This window comes from Chiloscyllium plagiosum, unplaced genomic scaffold (assembly GCF_037043375.1).
Source record: "Chiloscyllium plagiosum isolate Xiang-an unplaced genomic scaffold, Cpla_swu_hap1 HiC_scaffold_1, whole genome shotgun sequence".
Taxonomy (NCBI): Eukaryota; Metazoa; Chordata; class Chondrichthyes; order Orectolobiformes; family Hemiscylliidae; genus Chiloscyllium; species Chiloscyllium plagiosum.
This window is the reverse complement of record NW_028270139.1, coordinates 123,019,280-123,043,899: the sequence shown is the minus strand read 5'-3', so window position 1 is coordinate 123,043,899 and position 24,620 is coordinate 123,019,280. Positions and strand designations below refer to the sequence as shown.

The following is a 24,620-nucleotide window of genomic DNA, read 5'->3' as shown; positions in this document are numbered from 1 at the left end:
TTGTACCTAAGATGGTGCCATTAAAAGTGGCATTAAAAACCTTGCACTGAACTCCTGTACTGGAGTACAATTGACAATAAAAAATATTCTATAGAAAGACTGCAGCTATAACACACTGGGGTGGACCAAGCTTGGTAAGAGTGATACTTCTGCTCAGTGTGTATCCTGCCTTTGAGAGCTGCTCACCAATTAAATTGGCCAGGATATCTCGCAATGCCAGCGGTAACTCAGCCCAGCAATAGCTGCTGCTGGGATTGTAAGGAGGAGCAGGATGAAGAAAGATCTCTGCTGGAACCAGATAAGCTCTCAGCCTTTAGATCAGAAGGAATCTGAGAGCCCAGCAACAGTTACTGAGGTATTTGGAGGGCAAACACGAAGGAACAAATTATTGGGTGACAAAATGGTGGAAATGGGGGAGCCCCCGAGATGCATGTGGCATCCCTCGAATGATCCATCTTCCCTTCCTGCCCTTTATAAACCTTGCTTCAAAAAATGTAACGCCTACTCACAACTCCCTACCCACGATGACAGTATTATGGTTTGGAAAATCTATTATCCCAGTCCATACGCAGGCAGACTGTTGATTTCAAAAGTCAACCAACTGTATTATGAGGGCAGCTCAGGGATAGGTGGGTAGATGGTGAGCTGGACACCTCTTATATTTTACATGAACCCCTCCACCCTGACTGAAAACACCAAGGAAGGTGGGGTGGAACTAAAATCCAGCCCTATATGTGTTCTTACTAACTGAGGCAGCTGATATCTTTTGTGCCTGTGGACTGTACTGAAAAATAAAGTCACCAGCCAAATGGAAGCACATCACAACTTGAATGTGCTCAAGTTGAAAGGAGGATATTTGCTTTAGATCCTTCACTCCTCAGTAATGCTTGCTTTAACAAAAAATGCTGCTGCTCTTCTGTTGCCCTTGGGTTATACAATCACTCCTCTGAGAATATTGCATAAGAATAATTTATTTTTGGAAAGTATGCAACGAGAGGGAACTGATGCGTATGTCTGTATGTGTTTATTATACAAAGCTAGAGTCCAGTCATCGGGCTTTAAACCTCATTTTCTATGTATCTTCTTAGAATTTGTATTTGATAGTTTAATATGATAATAAAGTTGACTTACTTGTTTCTTTGTCTGTTTTCCTCCGCCCAAAGGAACTGAGTCTTGCTTGATTACAACTCGACTGATGCGGTTCGCCTTGCAGGATCACCACATTCTCCATGTGTATACCAAACCAGTAAGTGTTCATTCTTCATATAAGGCCCCTACTACTGTTACCCATGGAAGGCAACATTGGCCTAAATTCTTGGTGATCAAACACCTGCCGATCCAGCAGATATCACCATATGGTTCTAATAGCAATCAAGAATGGAAACCAGTTCCTTTAGGGAGAAAGTGATGACTACAGATGCTGGAGATCAGAGCTGAAAATGTGTTGCTGGAAAAGCACAGCAGGTCAGTTAGCATCCAAGGAACAGGAGAATCGACGTTTCAGGCATAAGGCCTTCCACCCCGACCTCAAATTCACTTGGACCGTCTGAGTCCTCCCTCCCCTTCCTAGACCTTTCCATTTCTATCTCGGGCGACCGAATCAACACGGACATTTACTATAAACCGACCCATTCCCACAGCTACCAAGAATACGCCTCCTCCCACTCTGCCCTCTGTAAAAATGCCATCCCATATTCCCAATTCCTTCGTCTCCGCCGCATCTCCTCCACTTCCCGCTCCTCTGCCCTTGAGCCCCGCCCCTCCAACCGCCACCAAGACAGAACCCTACTGGTCCTCACCTACCACCCCACCAACCTGCATATACATCATATCATCTGTCGTCATTTCTGCCACGTCCAAACAGACCCCACCACCAGGGATATATTTCCCTCCCCTCCCCTATCAGCATTCCGAAAAGACCACTCCCTCCGTGACTCCCTCGTCAGGTCCACACCCCCCACCAACCCAACCGCCACTCCCAGCACCTTTCCCTGCAACCGCAAGAAATGCAAAACTTGCGCCCACATCTCCCCCCTTACTTCCCTCCAAGGCCCCAAGGGATACTTTCATATCCGCCACAAATTCACCTGCACCTCCACACACATCATTTATTGCATCCGCTGCACCCGATGTGGCCTCCGCTATATTGGGGAGACAGGCCGCCTACTTGCGGAACGTTTCAGAGAGCACCTCTGGGACACCCGAACCAACCAACCCAACCACCCTGTGACTCAACACTTCAACTCCCCCTCCCACTCCATCAAGGACATACAGGTCCTTGGACTCCTCCATCGCCAGACCATAGCAACACGACGGTTAGAGGAGGAGCGCCTCATCTTCCGCCTAGGAACCCTCCAACCATAAGGGATGAACTCAGATTTCTCCAGTTTCCTCATTTCCCCTCCCCCCACCTTGTCTCAGTCAAATCCCTCAAACTCACCACCGCCTTCCTAACCTGCAATCTTCTTCCTGACCTCTCCGCCCCCACCCCACTCCGGCCTATCTTCCTCACCTTGACCTCCTTCCACCTATCGCGTTTCCAACGCCCCTCCCCCAAGTCCCTCCTCCCTACCTTTTATCTTAGCCTGCTGGACACACTTTCCTCATTCCTGAAGAAGGTCTTATGCCCGAAACGTCGATTCTCCTGTTCCTTGGATGCTGCCTGACCTGCTGCGCTTTTCCAGCAACACATTTTCAACCAGTTCCTTTATCATTGTTCCTAATATCCCCTTGCTAGGTCATTAGAGGTCTGCAGCATAGAAAAGGATCCTTTGGCCCATAGTTTCTGCACTGGTCAAAACAGCCACCTAACTATTCCAATTTTGTTTTCCAGCACTTGGCCCATGGCCTTGTATGCCTTAGAAATGCAAGTGAGTCATAGAGATGTACAGCATGAAAATAAACCCTTCAGTCCAACTCTTCCATGCCGAACAAATATCCTAACTTAATCTAGTCCCATTTGTCAGCACTTGGCTCATATCATTCTAAACCCTTCTCTTTTATATACCCACCCAGATGCCTTGTAAATGTTATAATTGTACCAGCCTCCACCACTTCCTCTCACAGCTCATTCCATACACATACCACCCTGCGTGAAAAGGTTGCCACTTCGATCCCTTTTATATGTTTCCCCTCTCACCCTAAACCTATGCCCTTTAGTTCTGGACTCCTCCACTCCAGGGAAAAGTCCTTGTCTATTTACCCTATCCATTCTCCTCATGATTTTATAAACATCTATAAGGTCACTCCTAACCCTCTGACGCTCTGGGGAAAACAGTTCCAGCCTATTCAGCATCTTCCCTATAGCTCAATCCTCCAATCCTGGCAACATCCTTGTAAATCTTTTCTGAACCCTTTCAAGTTTCACAACACCCTTTCAAAAGGAGGGAGACCAGAATTGCACGCAATATTCCAAAAGTGTCCAAACCAATGTCCTGTACCGTGATGGAGGCTGGTAAAATTGCAACACTTAAAAGGCATCTGGATATATGAATTGGAAGGATTTAGAGGGATATGGGCCAAATGCTGGCAAGTTGGACTAGATTAATTTCGGGTATCTGGTCAGCATGGATGAGTTGGACCGAAGAGGTGTACAGCATGGAAGCAGATCCTATGACTCTGACAGGAGGTTTGGTGTATAAGTGGAGGTGACAGCCTAAGGCTGGCCTGTTAATCCAGAGACCCAGGTAATGTTCTGCAGACCCAGGTTTGAATCCCACCATGGCAGATTGTGGAATCTGAATTCAATAATAATCTCAAAAGAAGAATCTAATGATGTGTGTGAAACCAATGTCAATTGACATCAAAACCCATTTCGTTCACTAATTTCCTTTATTGAAGGAAACTGTCATCTTTACCTTGTCAGGCCTAAATGTGATTCCAGACCCACAGTAATGTGGTTGACTCTTAACTGGCCTCTAGATAATTAGGGATGGGCAATAAATGCTGGCCTAGCCAGTGACACCCTCATCCCATGAATGGAAAAACAAAGTGAAATCTTTCTGCAACTGTACAAGGGGCTGGTGAGACCACATCTGGAGTCTGTGAGCAGTTTTGGTCCATTCATTTCATTGGAGGCAGTACAGAGAATGCTCATTAGGATGATCCCTGATATGCAGGGATCTTCTTATGAGCAAAAGCTAAATAGCTTGCGATTCTACTCACTGGAGTTTAGATGAATGACTGGCGATCTCATTGAAACATGCTCAATTCTTAAGAGGCTTGACAGGGTAAATGCTGAGGGGTTATTTCCCCTTATGGGAGAGTTGAGAACCAGGGGGCACAATGTCAGAATAAACAAGTGCCAATTTTAGACTGAGATGAGAGTAATTACTTCTCTCAGTGGGTCGAGAGTCTTTGAAAGTCCTTGCCACAGAGAGATAGGAGGAGAGGGAATAGCAGAGTTTTTGTGTGTATTTAAGGCTGAGATAGAAGAGTCATGGATTCTGGGGAAAAGCCTGGAAAGTGGATGTGAGGAATGTCAGATCAACCATGATCCTCTTGAATGGCCGGGCAGTTTTGAGGGGCTGAATGGCCCAATGGTTTTATTTTTTCTTAATGTGCTATGGTCTTATAATTTGGAAATTTACCTTTAAGCAAAGTCCAGAAACTGATTTTGTGATCCCAGCTGACAGTATTAGTGGCCAAATCATATCCCAGAATGAAATGTAACTTGATAGAAAATAAACGTAAACTTTTTTTTTAGTTAATGTGGAGATTAGTCACTGACACATACTCATATGAGACTGCAGATGTTGTAGCAACACGGTGCTAAAGGGTGGCACGGTGGCACAGTGGTTAGCACTGCTGCCTCACAGCGCCAGAGACCCGGGTTCAATTCCCACCTCAGGCGACTGACTGTGTGGAGTTTGCACTTCTCCCCGTGTCTGCGTGGGTTTCCTCCGGGTGCAGGTTAGGTGAATTGGTCGTGCTAAATTGCCCGTGGTATTAGTAGAAGGGGTATATGTAGGGGAATGGGTCGAGGTGGGTTGTAGGTCGGTGTGGACTTGTTGGGCCAAAGGGCCTGTTTCCACACTGTAAGTAATCTAATCTAAACACAACATAAATTTATTACATGAGACATAGGTATATAGCTACAGAAACTGGTTTAGAGAGATCATAACATGAAGAACAAAAAATTTTAACCTGCTTCCCGGTATTATCTGTCATAGAGACTCAAGTCCAGAGAAATTATCTCTTGACCTCAACTCTTTAGGTTTCTACTTAAATGACAGCTTTCAGATTCTTTTGTATGAACTGCCAAGATAAATTTACACTTATATCCCTAAGTCTGAGGCATGAACCTTTCACAAGTCTGAAGGCTTAAACTTTTCTCAATTCTAACAGCCTTAAGATTTCTATCCCAAATTCTCTGGGATTAAAAGTTTCACAAACTAGAGAAAAGAAAACTCACCACTGTTGCAGATACTGGTTATTCTGAACTAAATAGAAATGAATTAAAAACCTTATACAAAATTGTCTTTTTTTTCCAACTGAACTCTGCAAGGAGAGATATTAAAAATTGTTTCTGAACTCAACTATTAATTCATCTCAAATATATCTTTGATGTTTTTAAACCGGAAAGAAGACAAAACTAATGATTTAATGTCACTACTTGCTTAAACCCAGTGCTATAAACATCCTAGTCTATTCACACTCCAAGGGCTCTCCCAAGTCCTTATTGACAGTCACATGTCTTCTTGGTACAGGTACATTTCAGGTCACTGTTCCAGAATGACATTCTGACCATTTATAAAAGAAAATACTTAACAGCAAGAAATAGGCTACCCCTTCAAAAAAATCCAATAATGATAGCAATAAATTTTGCACATGTTTCATCTCACTCCAAATTAACTCAGAAAATTTCAATCCTTATTGGGATTAAATTAAAATAAATAGCTAAGACATTTACAAATTAATAATGGTCATAAATGGAGAGTCAAAATTGCTGAAGGAAATCTATAGAAAATATATTAACCTTTTTAACAATGCTGATTTCATCTTCTCTGTTTGCTTTAGCTCCAGTTGTGATCTTTTGGTCCACTTTTTATTTATCTGTTCTTCACAGTTATTAAAATCGCTTTAATTGCATCCAACAGTGCATAAAATAACAGGCATGGGTGAATTACAGATAGTATGAAATAATTCATCAAGATTGGGGACTTTAAGTCTGAGGCTTTGACTGAATGCAGAGCTATTCTGCACCAAGACGGTTTGTTATGGTAATGTACAGTATGTATAAGATCCAACTTAAATTACTTTTTTACAATTTCAATTGGGGGGAAGGGGTGCATGACTATTCAGTGGGGCTGTCTCCTCTCAAATTAACATGTACCCTGGAATTGTGTTTACCAAACATTTTAATTTCATACATGCCTACAAACCAAACCTCTAGATCATGTTGGATGGGAGGAATGTAATTTATGAAGTTAGTAATGATTGTGTTCATTGCTATAGCCAGTGGCAAGCACGAGGCATTAATGATCTGGTTGAAATATTGTGCAAATGTGTGTTCCAGTAGGATTGCTTTTTCTTAAAATACAGAGTGATCAAATTGTACACTCTACTAACTACAGTCTTAGGTTAAAGATACTCGCCTTTGTTTTGTAGCAGTCTTAAGTAATTTTCCTCTTCAGTATGAGAAAGCTCATTTAACTTGCTTGAAATATTATTTAATGTTAAACATCAGCAAAGCTGCTTCTGAGAATGGCCACAAAAATAACATGCTCTGATGTTGGAGCCTTATGGGATTTACTTTTTTTTCCAATTTTGCGAAACAACTACATTAGTTACTTCAGCAGTTAGACTCCAAAGAAAATGTTGAAGGCCAAAGCTCTACATTTCTGCTGCTGGGGCAAACACTAGAATTTATTGTTGGGAATCCTTTTGGAATTGCTGCAGAATTCTTATGTTACATTTTCTTTTAATACTGAGTAAAATATCATTGTGCAACATTCATTTTGCTTATTGCAGAGATTAAAGACAGGACTGAGATGGTGAGCAAATTTAATTCTCTTTACTGTTCACATGAATGATAAATATTGGCTTGGGGTGTCAGGAAAAGCTCCTGCTAAACTTTGAAAAGAGTGGGAACTTGTACACTTTAACAGGGGACTTAATGGTTTATCAGAACAGCTGAATGTAAAATGGAGGAAGGTGGGTGGGGAGAAATGGACAACCCATTCAATGTCATCAATTTCCCTGCCCAGACATGTCAGGCAATCCCATATAAAACATGGCGTTTAACTTAGACTATCAGTTCTTTATTTTAAGCTGATTACTGCATATGATGTTATGCTGTTCAGCAGTTTTGCCTAGTGGTAAATATTGCAAATCCAAACTGATACTTTGGGAATGTTTTTAAAAAAAAATGAGATCTGATGTGTGGTGAAGTTCTGCAGATCACCTACCGTTTCTTTGTCTGCTTTTAAATGTGACAATGTTTAACTGAAAGTGAAACTGAAGCAGCTGTCGGTGGTTTGTGGCATTTTTATCCCGCTGTGCTTTCTCATGAGGTTCTTTGACCATGTTTCTGTGAACAAATGATTCTGTTTCAAGATCTATCTTCATGAGGGCCGACAGGCAGGGCTACCGAAGCTGTGGTGTGCAATGTAACCAGGGTTGTGACGTGCATTAATACTATCATGGCTGAAAGCTATTTAGCTGGCCTCAGATTGCCTGAATGCAGTCTTTTAAATATAGTATAAGTCCTATGTGTTGGTATTACGCGGCAGTTTCTTACTGTCTGACACTATAAACATGTACTGTACAAAAATGTCTAATTATCTCCCAAAACATCATCGTTTTCCTTTCAGATAGGTGCCCCTCCCCCATCCAGAACAACTGCTTACATAACAAAGGAGTCAACTTTCTTACTGAACTAGAAAGTATTAAGGCAAATTTATCTTTTGGATGCTTTAGTCTCAATTCAAGGAGAGGGTAAGGAGAAATTATGCTTGGTATTTAGAGGTATTCGTTGGTGTTTAAGCTTAATTTTGCTGACGCTTGGAGATTTTTGATCTATGTTGTGCGTTAGGTGCATTCATGCATTAACCCTTTGAGAACCGCAGTAGTTCAATGCAATAATTGTGTTTAAAACAACAAACTCAAATTTTTAAGATCGTAAGTGTATTCAATTTTTTGGTGGGGGGAGAAAAGTGAAATTGTACAGGCTAGCAGGAGATGGGCCCAGTCTCTCTCAACTTACTTTCATTTCTCTTTCACTGAAGCTCAACTGATTGATTGTTTATCCTGTTTAACACTGAGCTGTTCTTCTCACACTATAGTTTCTTCATCACCAAGATCATTTTCATTTCAGGAACAGTGCCCATTTAGCTTCAGCCCACTTACTGCTGAAGCCCTTAACCATGTCCACCACCAACCTCGTCTACGCTCCCTTAGCTGGTCAGCCTGTATCTTTTGTCTTCTGGAGATTTATCCTTACCCAAAACTCTGTCTGTATCTAAATTCATACCAAGTCCCTTTTCTCCAATCCCCCTGTGCTGTCTCAGTAAAACAGGATGTCAATTTTAAAATGCCCCTCACCATTTTTTAAATTCCTTACTACTCCCAACCTCTGTGGTTTCCTCCAACCTCACAAACTGATGATATTTTAGCACTCTTCTAATTATATCTTCTTGATTATTTCTGATTTTCTTTACTTCACCATTGGTGTCTCCAGCTAGCTGGGAATCCCTCCCTAAATCTCTGAACACCTCTCTACTTGAAGACACTCTAGAAAATCTACCTGTTGAACCAAAGTTTTATACCACATATCTCTTTCTATGGCTGAGTTTGTCAAAATTAATACAATAATGCCCCTGTAAAGCACCTTGGGATGTTTTAGTATACTCAAGAGGCTATATAAATGCAAGTTGTTTTTCATGAAAGCTGCCAGTCCCGAGTAAAGTCCGCCAATTCTAAATTTAGAACAGAGTGCACCCAGCTCTGGGATTTGGTTTATGTCGGAACTTTTCATGAGGCAGAGCTGTAGAAATGGGAATTGGATATGTCTCCACTTTCCAATCCTTCCAGGCACATTCCAGCTCCCTCCTGTGAACCCTGACAGCAGGCCCTGAACAGAATTAAAGTGTATGCACCCTGTGGTACTTTGAAGACTTGATCTGAATTGCAGTTCTGCAGGAAGGGGTTACAGCAGCCATTGACTTTGAGCTGAGAATGATCAGTTTCCACCTTTCTATTCTTTAGGAATCTGATTTATATGCTCACCCAAATTTGAATTTCTGTCTGTTTTTCAAGACGGTCTTTCACCAGCAGTATCACCAGCAAAAATCTATAGGTGGGAAATTCAGCTTTATTTCAGTGCCTTTTAATCTCGCCCTCTTTTCCTATATTATTATAATATGATACTTTCTAATCGATGTATTCAGAGACACACCTCTAGAACAGGTGAGGCTTGAACCCACACCTCCAGGCTCAAAGGTGGGAACACCAGAACTGTGCCACAAGAGCCCTCAGTTATTGTTATTATATTGACATCATGCTGATCCACAAAAGTGAAACTGGATGTCATAGATTGTAACAACATTTAGTCATGCAACATTGCAGTCTTGATTCACAGTTGCCCTTCTAGCTGTCAGGCGTGGCTCAGTATTCCCTCTCATTAGAAGGTTGGGTGTTCATATACGATACCAGAGACCTGAGAACATCATCAACATTAACAATTCAGCAGAGTGTTGAAGGAGTGCTGCTTTGCAGAGGTGCATTCTTTTGGAGGAAGAGTTAAAGCAAGGTTTTGTTTGCTCTCTCTGGATGGATGATTGGCTACAGATCTCTGTAATCAATTGTTTTAATCACTCATGGTACGTGGATGCCACTGGCTAGGCCAGCATTTATTGCCCATCTCTAGTTATCCTTGAGACATTGATAATGAGCTGTCTCCTTGAACTGTCACAGTTCATTTGTTGTAGGCAGACTCACAGTACTGATAGGGAGGAAGTTCCAGGATTTTGACCCAACGACACTTCAGGAAAGATGGTGTATTTCCAAGTCAAGCTTGTAAGTGGCTAGGAAGGCAACTTTTAGGAAGTGGTTTTTCCATGTATCTGCTGCCCTTGTGTTTCTGGATGATAGTGGTCATGGGTTGCAAGGTACTGTCTGAGTAACTTTGGTGAATTTCTGCAGTGCATCTTGTTAATGGTACACACTACTGCTAACGGATGCTAATGGTGGAGGGAGTGGGTCTTTGTGGGAGTGGTGCCAATCAAAGTGGTCTGCTCTTTCCTGGATTTTGTCAAGCTTCTTGAGTGTTGTTGGAGCTGCATTCATCCAGATCAGTGGGGAATATTACATCACACTCTTGACTTGTGCCATGTAGATGGTGGACAGGCTTTGGGGAGTCACGAGGTGAGATACTCCTTGCAAGACTCCTAGATCCTGTACTTGAAGAAAAGCTGGGAAGATTTTCCCAATACCCTGGTCAATATTTATTTCTTAGTCAACCCTTATAACAGGTGATCCCTTCTTTGATTTTAACTATCTTTTTTGTCACGGGTTATGCAGTTTGATAGGTAGGATCCCTACTTTGTAACAGTGATAGGATGCCCAAAGGTATTTAGTTGGTTTTAAAATGCTTCAGGATGTTAGAACATTGGAAGGAGTACGCTGTAAATGAAAGTCTGTGTATCAGTATAAATCAAACTTAACTTCAGTGACACATTACTTAAAGTGTAAACTTGAATGCATATAGGTGTAATTTGTGAGTAGAATTGATGTCTAATTGACTACTTTTGCTGCCACTACAACAGTTCCTGTAAAATGTTTCCGTACATTTTCTTTGATGTCAGATGCTCCCATATTGTGAATGTTAACAAATAAGGAAAAGGTATTGTAAATTGTATTGTTATCAGTTGATACAACACAAAATATAAATCAGGTTAACATAAAACAAGTGGTTTTGTGTCCCAGTGTTTATGAGACTGATGCCTCTTTTTAGCTGTAATAAGTTCTGTTCCAGAAATCCAGGTGTTGAAACAGAGATCTGTAGCCAATCATCCATTTTTATTCAATTCATTTTGAATGTACATTACAAATAGATATCTCCCAACCCAACAGATACAACTTTTGGTGTGTCCCTATTTTTTTGGTGCACAAATTAATGTCCAGTTGATGCCCATTATCTATGTACAGTTAAATACAACTTCTGCTCAACTAATGCATTGGCCTTACTAAAATACCACTGAATGGAAAATTGGGTTTGACAAACGACAGCTACACTGATACAATTTCAATTCCTCGCCCCAATTTTATCTTCCAGTCTTTGCATTAAAGTAATATCTTAAAGCTGGTAAACGTTGCTGTTGCTCAGGATATACATCATACATAGAGTAGTCAACTCTTGAAATGAACTTCCAGACACAGTGACGGAGGTCGTTCCTGAATTTAGTTAATAATTGAAATGCTGGTGTGGGAAGCCTTCTGGATCATTCTGCTTTAATGATTGGTTATTTTATTTTAGTGACAAATGCATTATTTCCACATGTGGAATAATTGCAAATCACTGACCCCATGACAGTTTTCATAGTCCTTTTTAAAACTGTGTTTTGGTTTTGCTCCCTAGATACACAGGTAAAGGAAATCTAAATATAATTCTCTCTTCAGCTTTTTGTTTCTCGGTATTATTTCCGTCTGTTTGTGTTTGAATATTTATGCCTTCCTCTGTCTTTTGCCATCTCTCTCTCTCTCTCTCTCTCTCTCTCTACCTTGTGTTTTGTTAGCCCGTCTCTGTATCTGTCTTGCTTCTGTGTTTGGCCTCTAAACTAAAAATAGAGAATTGCAACACATCAGACAGCTGACTCAATACTCAGGATATAAATAATGGCTGACATTCTGGGTGAAATTTTCTGCTCTCTTGAATAGTATGGAAAATGGTAAAAAAAAAGAAAGTACAGCAATAATGGAAAAATCAAATTCTTGGCATCAAGAAAAAAAAATCCTACTTTTCCCTTGGGGTTTAAGCAACATGTTCTGACTCTCACTAATAACCAATGACGGCATTTTTCCATGCATTTGCATTTCATTACCAGCTAACCTTGCCTCATTTCAATATAGCTCCCAATCTCTCACCCTTCCCTGGGAAACTGGATGGTAGTAATCCCTGAAGTAAAGGTTATGGGATTTGGTTAATGTTGACTGAGCTGAAAATGTGTTGCTGGAAAAGCGCAGCAGGTCAGGCAGCATCCAGGGAACAGGAGAATCGACATTTCGGGCATAAGCCCTTCTTCAGGAGCCAACATTTGCTGCCCATTCCTAATTGCCCTGGAAAACTAGGTGGTGAGCTTCCTTCAGGAGGCATTGCAGTCCTTTGTTGTAGGATCACACACACAATAATTTCAAGAGAGGAACTTTGGGATTTTGGTCCAGCTACAGTGAAGAAATTATAATATAGTTCTAAAATAGGATACCTGGCAGCACTAACTTGCTGCTTGCTTCTCTGGGCCTTTGGACAATTAAATCCTCACCAGCGTTTACCCTACATGGTCCATAGACACAGTCCTCTTTCATCCTTCAAGCTCTACCACATCATCATAGCTGCTTTGAGATCGGTCCTACCATTTCAGCCCTCAGGACTTCAGTTTAGAGCTAAAGAACATTTACAAAGGGAGATAGTGGTGTCATGATATTGTCACAGGTCTAGTAATATGGAGCCCCAGACTTTAGTGTACATGGGTTTGAACCATACCAAACACTTGCCTGCATTTATTCTGTCTAGTCCTAATAGAATTTTATAGGTTTCTATGAGATTGCCCCAATTCTTCTAAATTCCAGTGAATACAATATGCATCGATCCAGTCTCTCTTCCTAAATTAGTCATATCATTGCAGGAATCAGTCTGCTAGATCTTTCATCACTCCTTCTGTAGCTAGAACATTCTTTCTCAGATAATTGGGCCAAAATTGCACACAATACTCCCAAGTATGGTCTCACCAAGGTTCTGTATAATGCAGCAAGACATCTCTGCTCCTGTAGGGAGGATGAGCAAAAGGACTAAGGTACAGGGAGCCATTAAAAAAAACGGAAATGTGGTTGTAATCAGGGATAGTATAATCAGGGGAATTGATACTGTACTCTGTGGCCAGGATCAAGTGTCCCGAAGGCTGTGTTACCTGCCTGGTGATCGGGTTCAGGATATCTCATCTGGGCTGCAGAGGTACTTGGAGTGCATGGAGAAAGATCCAGCTGTCGTGGTCTGCAATATAAGTAGAAAGAGGTTTTGCTGAGGGAATATGAGCAGCTAGGGGCTAAATTAGAAAGGTAATGTAAAGGATTACTACCTAAACCACAAGTAAATTGGCACAGGGTCAATAAGATTAAGGAGCTAAACATGTGATTCAAAGATTGATATGGGAGAAATAGGTTTGAATTGATTGGGCATTGGCATCAGTTCTGGGGATAGAGGGAACTATTCCAATGGCACAAGCTCCACTGGCCCTAGCATGATTCAAGAGTCCTGGATAATCATATAATAGGGCTGTAGATAGGGATTTAAACTAAATAGTGAGTGGGTTCAATTGCATTATGGAAAAAGTTAAAGGTAGGGGAGAACTCAGGAGAGATTATTAATGTTTTGAGAAGTAGTGGAAGATAAAGAGTTTGGACAGGGTCAAGAATCAAACTTCAGGTACTCAACCAACTACAAGAAGTGGGCAGTTAACAAACTACTGAAGGTATTGTAGTTAAATGCATGCAGTAAATGAGCTTGTAAAAGCAAAGAACTGTGGATGCTGGAAATCAGAAACAAAATCAGATTTCACAGGAAAATCTCAGCAGGTCTGGCAGCATCTGTGGAGAGAAAGCAGAGTTAACATTTCAGGTCCAGTGACTGTTCTTCAGAATTCAAGAACAGTATGAGGAAGGGTCACTGGACCAGAAATATTAATTGTGCTTTGTCTCAACAGATGCTGCCTGATCTGCTGAATTTTTTCTAGCAGTTTCTGATTTTGTTTGTGAAATGGGCTTGTAGCACAGATTGAAATTGGCGGGTATGATGTTGCAGATGTCACAGACGTGGCTGCAAGGGGAATAGGGCTGAAAACTAAATATCCAAAGATACGCCTCCTGACAAAAGGATGGGCAAAGGGGGCAAGAGTACCTGGTTAGTAAGCAATTACGTTTCTTCAATAACAAGAAAGTGTCGAAGCGGTGTGGGTAGATTTGAAGATAAAAAGACCCTGATAGGAATTGTGAACAGGCCGTCAGCAGTAGTCAGGCTGTGGTAACAAAAAGTCAGGAGATAGAAAAGGCACTAAGAAAGTCAGCATTCTAATAATCATGAGGACATCAGTATGCAGATGGATTGTGAAAGCTAACTTGGTAGCAGATCTCAAGGAAAGGAATTTGTAGAATGTCTATGAGATGGATTTTTGGAACGTGGTAGAGCCCATTAGGGAACAGGCAATTCTTGATTTAATGGTGTATAATGAGGCAGACTTGATTAGGGAGCTTAATATGAAGAAACCCCTGGGTAATGTCATAAAATTCAACCTGCAATTAGAAAGGGAGAAGCTGAAGTCAAGTATTGTGGCTGTATAGGACATTGGTTTGGCCACTTTTGGGATATTGTGTGCAATTCTGGTCTCCCTCCTATCAGAAGGATGTTGTGAAACTTGAAAGGGCTCAGAAAAGATTTATAAGGATGTTGCCAGGGCTGGAGGATTTCAGCTATAGGGACAGGCTGAATAGGCTGGGGCTATTTCCCCTGGAGCATTGGAGGCAAGTTTATAGAAGTTTATAAAATCATGAGAGGCAAGGAATAGGGTATATTGACAAGGTCTTTACCCAGGGTGGGGGAATCCAAAATTAGAGGCATAGGTGAGAGGGGAAAGATATAAAAAGGACCTAAGGGCCTCACACAGAGGGTGGTACGTGTTTGGAATGAACTGCCAGAGGAAGTGGTGGAGACTGGTACAATTACAACATTTAAGGCATCTGCATGGGTATATGAATAGGAAAGGTTTAGAGGGATATGGATCAAATGCTAGCAAATGGGACTAGATTTAAATAGGGTATTGGGTCGTTATGGATGAGTTGGACTGAAGGGTCTGTCTTGTGCTATATAACTCTATGATTGTATACAATGGTATTATAATTGTATAAAGGTGACTACATAGATGTGAGGGAGGAGCTGGCCAGAGTTGATTGTAAGAAGAGCTTAGCAACCAAGACAGTATCGCAACAATAGCAAGAATGTCTGGTGTTAATTCGGGAGGCAAAGCAGAAATTCATTCCAAGGAAAAAGAAACATGCTAAGGGGAAGACAAGGTCATCATCTCTGACGAGGGAAGCCGGGGACAGCAAAAGAGCAAAAAAAAACACACAATGCAGTGAAGATTGGGAAGCCTTTAAAACAGAAAGTGGCAACTAGAAAAGTAATGTGGGTAGGAGATGAAATAGGAGGGTAAGCTAGCTAGTAATATGAAAGAAGATTGCAAGACTATGTTTTAGATTTTAAAAGGTAATAGGTAAGAGAGAGTGTGGCCATTGGACCACTGGAAGATGAGACTGGAGAATTAGTAATAGGACACAAAGAAGTGGCAGAGGAACAGAATACGTACTTTGCATCAGTCTTCACAATGGAAGACAGCAGCAGCACACCAGAACTTCGAGAGTTAGGGGGAGAGGTGAGTGTTGTGGCCATTACTGAGGAGAAGGTACTGGGCAAGCTTTAAAGTCTGACTGAAGACTGGACTATACCCTGGGGTTATGTCGGAGAATCGCTGGAGCCAGGGAGGAAAATGTCTAATGTAACACTCCTGTTAAAGAGGGAAGCAGAAGACAGGGCGGTTCGCCTGACCTGGGTCATTGATAAGATTTTAGAGTCCATCATTAAGGAGGAGATTCCAGAGTGCTTGAAAGTATATCATAAAATAGGGCAGAGTCAGCACACCTTCATCAAGGGGATTTCATGCCTGACAAATCTGTTGAAATTCTTTTGCATAGATAATGAGCAAATTAGCCAAGGAGATTCAGTGGATGTGATCTATTTGGATTTCAAGAAGGCCTCTGACAGGGTGCCACACAGGAGGCTGCTAAGTAAGATAAGAGGCCACAGCATTAAGGACAAAGTACTAATATGGATCGAGGATGGCTGACTGGCAGAAGGCAGAGAATAGGGATAAAGGGGACTTTTTCAGAATGGCAGCCAGTGACTGGTGAAGTTCTGCAGGAATTAATGTTGGGACCAGAGCTATTCATGTTATAAGTTAACTGTTTGTACACAGGAACTGGTAAGTTTGACACAAAGTTAGGTGGAGGGATAGGTAGTTTTGAGGAAGGGGAGAGGCTGCAAAAAGAGTTGGACAGACTAGAAGAGTGGTCAAAGAAGTGGCAGCTAAAGTACAATGTGAGGAAGTGTGAGATTATGCACTTTGTTAGGAAGAATAGAAGTGTAGGCTATTGTCTTAATTGGGAAAAGCTTCGTAAGTCTAAAGCGCAGAGATTTATGAGGCCTAGTTTAGGATTCTCTCAAGGTTAACACGCAGGTTCAGTTGGCACTTAAGAAGGGAAAGGCAATGTTGCCATTGTTTTGAAAGGGCTAGAATACAAAAGCGGGGATGTACTGCTCAGGCCATACAAGGTTCGGGTCAGATTACATTTGGAATATTGTGAGCAGATTTAGACCATTGTGTAAGGTTTACAACAATGTTCCTAGGGATGAAGGACTAGTGAGGAGTGGCTGAGGTTGATGGAGTTTAGAAAGATGAGGATAATCTTAGTGAAACTTGAGAAACCTGGATGGAGTAGAAGTGGTGAATTTTCCACCAGTAGGAGTGATTAGGACCCGAGGATATATCTTCAGTTTGAAGAGGTGATCCTATACAATTGAGATGAAGAGGAATTTCTTCAGCCAGAGTGTGATGAATCTATGGAACTCATTGCTACAGAGGGCTGTGGAGGCCATGTCATTGAGAGTATTTAAGATAGAGATGGATAGGTTCTTGGTTAGTAAGGGGATCAAAGTTTATGGGGACGAGGAAGGACAATGGGGTCAGGAACTATATTATGCATGATTGAATGGCAGAGCAGACCCAATAGGCTGAATAGTTATATCTCGTGGTCTCATGGTACTCAAATCCTCATGCTGTCAAGGTCAACATGCCATTTACCTTCTTCACCATCTGCTGTACCAGAGTGTACTGTTATCCTCAATCATTTCAGTGACACAGGATGTACTGTTGGCTTGTAGCTGAGTAATATTGAGAACTGTGTTCTCTATAAAATTCAGGAGATGGAGAGGTCCCTTTTCCCTCTGTTATCTTTACAACGCTTCTTGTTGTGTCTACTTGTCCTGCAAGAGAGGGATGAATGTCAATGGTTAGGTTGCACAGTGTGTTTGGGTGACGTACTTGCCATAACTGAATAACTGAAGGCATGTGGAGGTGACAATAAGGAGATGTGAAGCTCTCAGCATTGATATGTGTAAGGGTGAGGTGGGCTCTTTGGATATAATTGTGAGCCCAAGCCTCAGGGAGTGCAGCAGGGTGAGCTTGCTGTCTAGTTCACTGAGCCATTTCAGAGGGCACTTAAAAGTCAACCATATCTGGAGTCACATATTGACCAGACAAGGTACGGATGGCAGAATTCTTTCCCTGGAAGACATTAGTAGCTCTGTGGAATGGTGGGTAGGCAATATCATGTGAAGATACATTCAGCAGTCTTATCCTGGCACTGCAGTGAGAACCTTCACTCCTGATACCTTGAATGGACTGTCCTGATCTCCTGCTCCCAATACATTTTGAGCATGTCCATGAGGCTTTCCTAGCCCCCTGTAAAACTAAAGCTTCTGTACTTTTGTCCAACTCCACCACAACTTCACCAATCAACCTGGAGCCCTCTCCCTGCCCTGGTGTTCCACTTACCTTGTTCATGATTTCAGTAACAGTGTGCAGCTGCCTCCTGTAAGTCAGTGCAGTTTCTCTTTGTAAGACCAGACTGCCTTTTAGAGTAGATGAATGCCTGTACCACATGTCCATACCCCAATAGATGAAGCCAGCACAACGGGAAATTCCCAGCTCTTTGCTACAACTGGTATATGAAGTGGGAGAAATATATTTGTTTGCTGCCTAGCTTCATTGGAACTAGTGAGGACTAATCAAGGCCCTATTGCCTTAATAACCTATTAGCACCTTGACTTGTGGTGATACCCACTGGGCATTTCGGTTTTAGTTATGTACTTTGCAAAATCATATAACATTTAAATTAATGTACAATGGAATTGGAATTTCTTCCCGAGGGTACAGTGGGGAATAGGAGAGTGCATGAAATAGCGCAGTTTAGGAAAAGTAGGACCATATTTTCTATTTGAGTTGGGGTTGGGGAAATTTTCCAATATCATGACACTCCCTCCTACCCAGGAGGGCTGGCTATTGGCATTGTTACCGAGTGGAAGTGGAGTGGCCTATTTTCACCTGCTGCTGGCAGCACTGGAGCAATGCCAATGGTGTTGCAGCTGCCAGATTAAGTGCCTGTCTCCATGCACAGAGCCAACTGGAGATTAGTGTGAGACCTCTTAACTTTACCTCCTTTTACCCAGTTAATCCCACAATCCACTCGGCCACTAAATCAGATTTAAAAACAGAACGTATGGCTTTACCAGGAGAGGCAATGGCCTACTAATGTCTTCCAGGGAAAGAATTCTGCCATCCGTACCTTGTTTGGCCAGTATGTGACTCCAGATATGGTTGACTTTTAAGTGCCCTCTGAAATGGCCCAGCCAGCCATTCAGTTGTGACAATCACCACAAAGTCTGAAAAAAATAAATGAAACTGAATGGAAGACCTGGCAATGATCCAGGCACTGGATATGGCAATAGTCAAAACAACCCTGTCGACTCTGCAAAGTCCTCTTCATTAACATCTGGGGACTAATGCCTGACATGGCTTACAACCAAAGCTTACAATGTCCCAGACATCACCATCACTATCCTTGTATATGGTCTGTCTCGACAGTAAGACAGTAGTGCTGACAGGACAATGCTATACAGTCAGGAGGGAGTTACCCTGGGGGGGCCTCCATATTGACTCCAGACCCATAATTTCTTACAAGTAAATGTTTGGGCAAGGAAACCTCCTGCTGATTACCACGTGCTGATGAATCAGTACTCCTCCATGTTGAACAATACTTGGGGGAAGCACTGAGGGTGGCAAGGGTACAGAATACTCTGGCTGGGGTTTTCAATGCCCACTACCATGAGTGACTCGGCAGCAGATTGACCAATAGGTTCCTAAGTGGCATAGCTACTAGTCTAGGATGATGGTGGGAAAAGAATCAACAAGAGGGAAAAATATATTTGATGTTCTCCTCCTTAGTCTGCCTGCCACAGATGCATCTGTTGACGACAGCTTTGGTAAGAGTGACCACCACACAGTCCTATTGGAGACAAATGTCATTCTTTAATATTGATAGTACCTTTCACTGTGGTAAATGATTCAGAATTTGAACCGTTCTAGCTCAAGACTGGGTGTCAGTGAGGAGCTGTGGGTCATCAGCAACAGCAGAATTGTACTTCAGCACACTCTGCAAACACATGACCTGGCATTCCCTGCACTCTACCATACTATCAAGCCAGAAGATCCACCTTGGCTCAATGGAGAGTGCAGGAGTGCATGTCATGAACAGCACCAAGCATATTTGAAACTGAGGTGTCAACCTGGTGAAGCTACCAAGCAGGGCTTCTTGCGATGAAGGGCTTATGCCCGAAACTTTGACTCTCCTGCTCCTCGGATGCTGCCTGACCTGCTGTGCTTTTCCAGCACCACACTTTTCGATTCTGACTCTCCAGCATCTGCAGTCCTCACTTTCTTCCGGACTACTTGTGTGCCAAACAGCATAAGCAGCAAGTGATAGGTAGAGCTAAATGATCCCAGAACCAACCAATCAGACCTAAGCTGTGCAGTCGTGCCGCATCCAGTTGTGAATGATGGTGGATAATTCCCAATTCACTGGAGGAGGTGCTTCCACAAATATCCTCACACTCAATGATGGGGGAGGCCAGTATGTCAATGCAAAAGATTTGCAGAAGTATTTGAGATGATAATTCACCTTGGCCGCCTCCAGAAGTTCCAGCATCACAGTGACATCAAGAAATGGCTGAAGGCATTAAAAACTGCAAAGACGATGGGCTCTATCAGTATTCTAGCAATAGTATTGAAGTGTAGGGCTCCTGAACCTGCTGTATCCCTAGCCCAGTTGCTCTAGTACAGAGGAACCACGATTATCCATAGGATATGTGCAGCACCATTCATGATTCCTTTCGATGCTAAAGCAAATACAGCAAAGTCTGGACAACATCCAGGCTAGGGCTGATAAGTGGCAAGTAACATTTGCACCATACAAATGCCAAGCAATAACTATATCCAGTCAGAGATAATCTAACCACTGTTCCTTGAAATTCAATGGTGTTACTACTACTGATTCTCCCACTATCAACATCCTGGGAGAGTTGCTGAGAAACTGAACTGTACTTGCCATATAATCCAGTAGCTACAAGAATTGACCAGAGGCTGGGAATACTGCAGTGAATATCTCACCTCCTTATTCTCTGAAGCCTAAAATGAAGAAGCAAAACTCTGAAAGCGAGTACTTCCAAATGAACCTGTTGGACTGTATAACCTGGTGTTGTGTGTGATTTTTAACTTTGTCCATCCTAGTCCAACACCAGCACCTGCACATCCTGGCTAGCATCTCCAAAGTCTGTCCACCATCTACCAGGCACAAGTCAGGAGTGTGATGGAAAGCTCCCCACTTGCCTGGATACGTACAGCTTCAGCAAGCTTTATATTATCAAGACAAAGCAGCCCACTTAACTGATACCAGCATCCACAAACATTCACTCCCTCTACCACCAATGCTCAGTAGTAGCAGTGTGTACCATCTACAAGATGCGCTGCAGAAATTCACCAATGACCTTTAGACAGCACCTCAAACCCACAACCACTACCATCTAGAAGAGCAAGGGCAGCAGATACCACTACCTGCAAGTTCGTCTTTCTCATTCACCATCCTGAAATGAAAATATATTGCTATTGAAAGGGGGAAAGTCCTGGTATTCCCTTCCAAATGCAATTTTGAGTATACCTACAGAACATGGTCTGCAGCAGTCCAAAGAAAAGCTCACCACCGCCTTCTCACAGGCATCTGGGGATGGGCCAGTGATGCACATATCCCATGAGTGAATAAAATAAGTATTTGGAAAGCTAATGATTCTATAATCTAAAATAGACAAAGAATAGTTCATAAACCTTTTTAAAAAAAAACATGTTTCAACGTTCAGAAATATGTTAAAATGAACAAGCACGTTTCTCAGACAGCTGTATAAACAATCCCTGCTGAGCAGAATGTTTTAGTAATTTGAAAAGCAGCAACTCAAACTGATATTCCCTTGAACAACTATGTATAAAAAAAAATCTGAAAAGAATTAGAGCTGTTTAAACAGCTGAATTACTGAGATAAACTTAAAAGGATTAGTGAAATCTCAATAACCTATCAAAGGATTTGAACCAGTCAAACATTTGGCGGAGCTAAATTTAAAGAAAAAGGGACATTTTACACAATTACTTCAAGATTTTAAACTGGTTTAGACTTTAGAAAATTTGCAACTCAAGATTAGCACTTTACCAAGTGTATAATCTACTCTAACATGTCTGAACACTTCTATGATATTTGTTCTTTCTCTTAATAGCTTGCCAGTTGTCAGAAGTAACAAATTAGCAACGACATGACTTTATTGGTCACTTACCATTAAAACATTAACTTTGCTTACTGCAGTAAATAAAGACAACTTATCATATGATGACACCAAAATTGGAGGTGTAGTGGACAGCGAAAAGGGTTACCTCAGGTTACAACAGGATCTTTACCAGATGGGCCAATGGGCTGAGAAGTGGCAGATGGAGTTTAATTCAGATAAATGTGAGATGCTGCATTTTGGGAAAGCAAATCTTAGCAGGACTTATACACTTAATGGTAAGGTCCTAGGGAGTGTTGCTGATCAAAGAGACCTTGGAGTGCAGGTTCATAGCTCCTTGAAAGTGGAGTCGTAGGTAGATAGGATAGTGAAGAAGGCGTTTGGTATGCTTTCCTTTATTGGTCAAAGTATTGAGAACAGGAGTTGGGAGGTCATGTTGTGGCTGTACAGGACATTGGTTAGACCACTGTTGGAATATTGCATGCAATTCTGGTCTCCTTCCTATCGGAAAGATGTTGTGAAACTTGAAAGGGTTCAGAAAAGATTTACAAGGATGTAGCCAGGGTTGGAGGATCTGAGCTACAGGGAGAGGCTGAACAGGCTGGGGTTGTTTTCCCTGGAGTATTGGAGGTTGAGGGATGACCTTATAGAGAGTTACAAAATTATGAGGGGCATGGATAGGATAAATAGGCAAAGTCTTTTCCCTGGGGTCGGGGAGTCCAGAACTAGAGAGCATAGGTTTAGGGTGAGAGGGGAAAGATATAAAAGCGACCTAAGGGGCAACTTTTTCACGCAGAGGGTGGTACGTGTATGGAATGAGCTGCCAGAGGATGTGGTGGAGGCTGGTAGAATTGCAACATTTAAAAGGCATTTGGATGGGTATATGAATAGGAAGGGTTTGGAGGGATATGGGCCGGGTGCTGGCAGGTGGGACTAGATTGGGTTGGGATATCTGGTCAGCATGGACGGGTTGGATCGAAGGGTCTGTTTCCATGCTGTACATCTCTATGACTCTATATAGCACTTCATAATGACAAGTTAAATAGGAAACATGTTTTGGACCAACTTTTCATTTGGTTCCCTCCAAACCACGATTTATCACCTCTCTCCTGGTATGATCCATGTCAACATCCAAATCTCACTATTCTCTAACAGAATTGTGGAGATTTGGAAATGCACACTTCCACTGCATCTTTCCCAAGCCAATGAAGTTTGCTGACACAGAAATGGCATTTGGACTTGCAGATCAAGGAGCTGCCTGCCATTTCTAAAGCTCGCCTGATCCCGTCAGCTCTTTGTCAGAGCAGGAACATCCAAAGTGTAATGTTCAATGAGTTACTGGCATACATTTATGGGTGGCACGGTGGTTAGCATTGCTCCCTCACATTGCTGCCTTCAATTCCTGCCTCGGGCAACTGTCTGTGTGATGTTTGCACATTCTCCCTGTGTCTCTGGGTGCTCCGGTTTCCTCCCACAATCCAAAGATGTGCAGGTTCGGTGAATTGGCCATACTAAATTGCCCATAGTGTTAGGTGAAGGGGTAAATGTAGGGGAATGGGTCTGGATGGGTTGCTCTTCGGAGGGTGGGTGTGGACTTGTTGGGCTGAAGGGCCTGTTTCCACACTGTAAGTAATCTAATCTAATTTCCGCCTGTTTACTGATGTTGGTGAGCAGCTCACTATTGGGCCTCTTGCACCTTTTAGTTCCTGTAAACGACATTGTTTTAATCCTAGTCAGTAATAACAGCAGCCTATTCAATTGCTGTAACCCTTTCCTGACATGTGATCCACCTCACGTCAGCATAGGTTGGATCCTTAATGTATTGAGATATTGAAAGAAAGGGAATACTTGCATTCATATGGTGCTTTTTAAACCCTCAGAATTTATCAAAGTGCCTTTAGATCATAATGAGGTCAATGGAGTAGGTCACAGAGCCCTTCAAGCCTACCCTGACATCTAATAACTTCACTACAACTCCACTTTCCGTATTCTTGTAATCCCTTTGTTTGCAAAAATCCAGTGATTTCTGTCTTGAGCAAACTTGATGATTGAGCATCCAAACCTTCTAGGATACAAACAATGAAGCATTTTTTGAAGTATGGTAACTGTTATAATATGGGAAATGAGTCAAGGGTTGCACAGCAAGCTCCCACAAACAGCAGTGAGGTAAATTTATTGGTTATTTGTTTGAAATGCTGGCTGAGAAATATAAATTAGGCAGCTTACCAGAAGGAACTACTTGATCTGTTTTAAATAGTGCCCTGGCCAGGATCATTTATGTCCCTCTGCAGATGTGAGGCCTCTGTCTGCCAGTTAACCTAATTAGAACAACTTTCTATTGCCCCAGGTAAGATTGCCTAGTTCAGCACAAGTCAGGGATAAACTAAAGAATCTCTTGATTGTTTGTAACTCAGTGCCACAGGTGCATTCACCCACTGTACTTTTAACTTCCTGACTAGTATTTTTGCATAATGACTAGTAGGGTTTCTGTAGATTGTATCATGGTCTCTCCTGAGAATTCCACTTGGGACTGGTAAACCTGTTCAGGAAATATGTAGCAGTTTTTCTGGTATTGCAATTCTTCTTTAGTTAAGCATGCTGTTTCCTTTGTGGACATTTTTGGAAGTGTTACTGGTTTTAGTGTCTATTCTTTTGCTTATGCTGGCTTTAAGCTTGTGCTACCAGAACTTTGACACTTGTTCTATTTAAATGGGGTCACATATATTTCAGATGCTTGTAGATTCAGAGGCACTTGTCACATGCTTTCTAGCTGATAGCCATGGTGACATAATATCCCTGACTGGAATGAGCTTCTTTAAGTTTCTCAATCCACTTGAGTTCCTTCTGCCACTGTCTTTGTAAGATACAGCGATGCAGCGTAAAATAATGGGCTACAAGTAGGAGAGATTTGCGAGCT

The 24,620-nt window shown here is 42.1% G+C and overlaps 1 protein-coding gene across 3 annotated transcripts in view; it reads left to right on the top strand.

The window, feature by feature from the left end:
* The window catches only part of znf532 (zinc finger protein 532), a 222,107-nt gene that overhangs the window by 43,616 nt on the left and 153,871 nt on the right, over nt 1-24,620 (top strand). Inside the window, exon 2 of one of the 3 annotated variants that reach the window (XM_087990306.1) lies at nt 1,164-1,246. The gene's annotated coding sequence lies outside the window, so the exon portion shown is untranslated. Of the gene's footprint in view, nt 1-1,163; nt 1,247-6,969; nt 6,996-7,893; nt 7,939-24,620 lie in introns of those variants that run through there. The other 2 variants (XM_087990325.1, XM_087990312.1) reach the window with 2 other exon arrangements.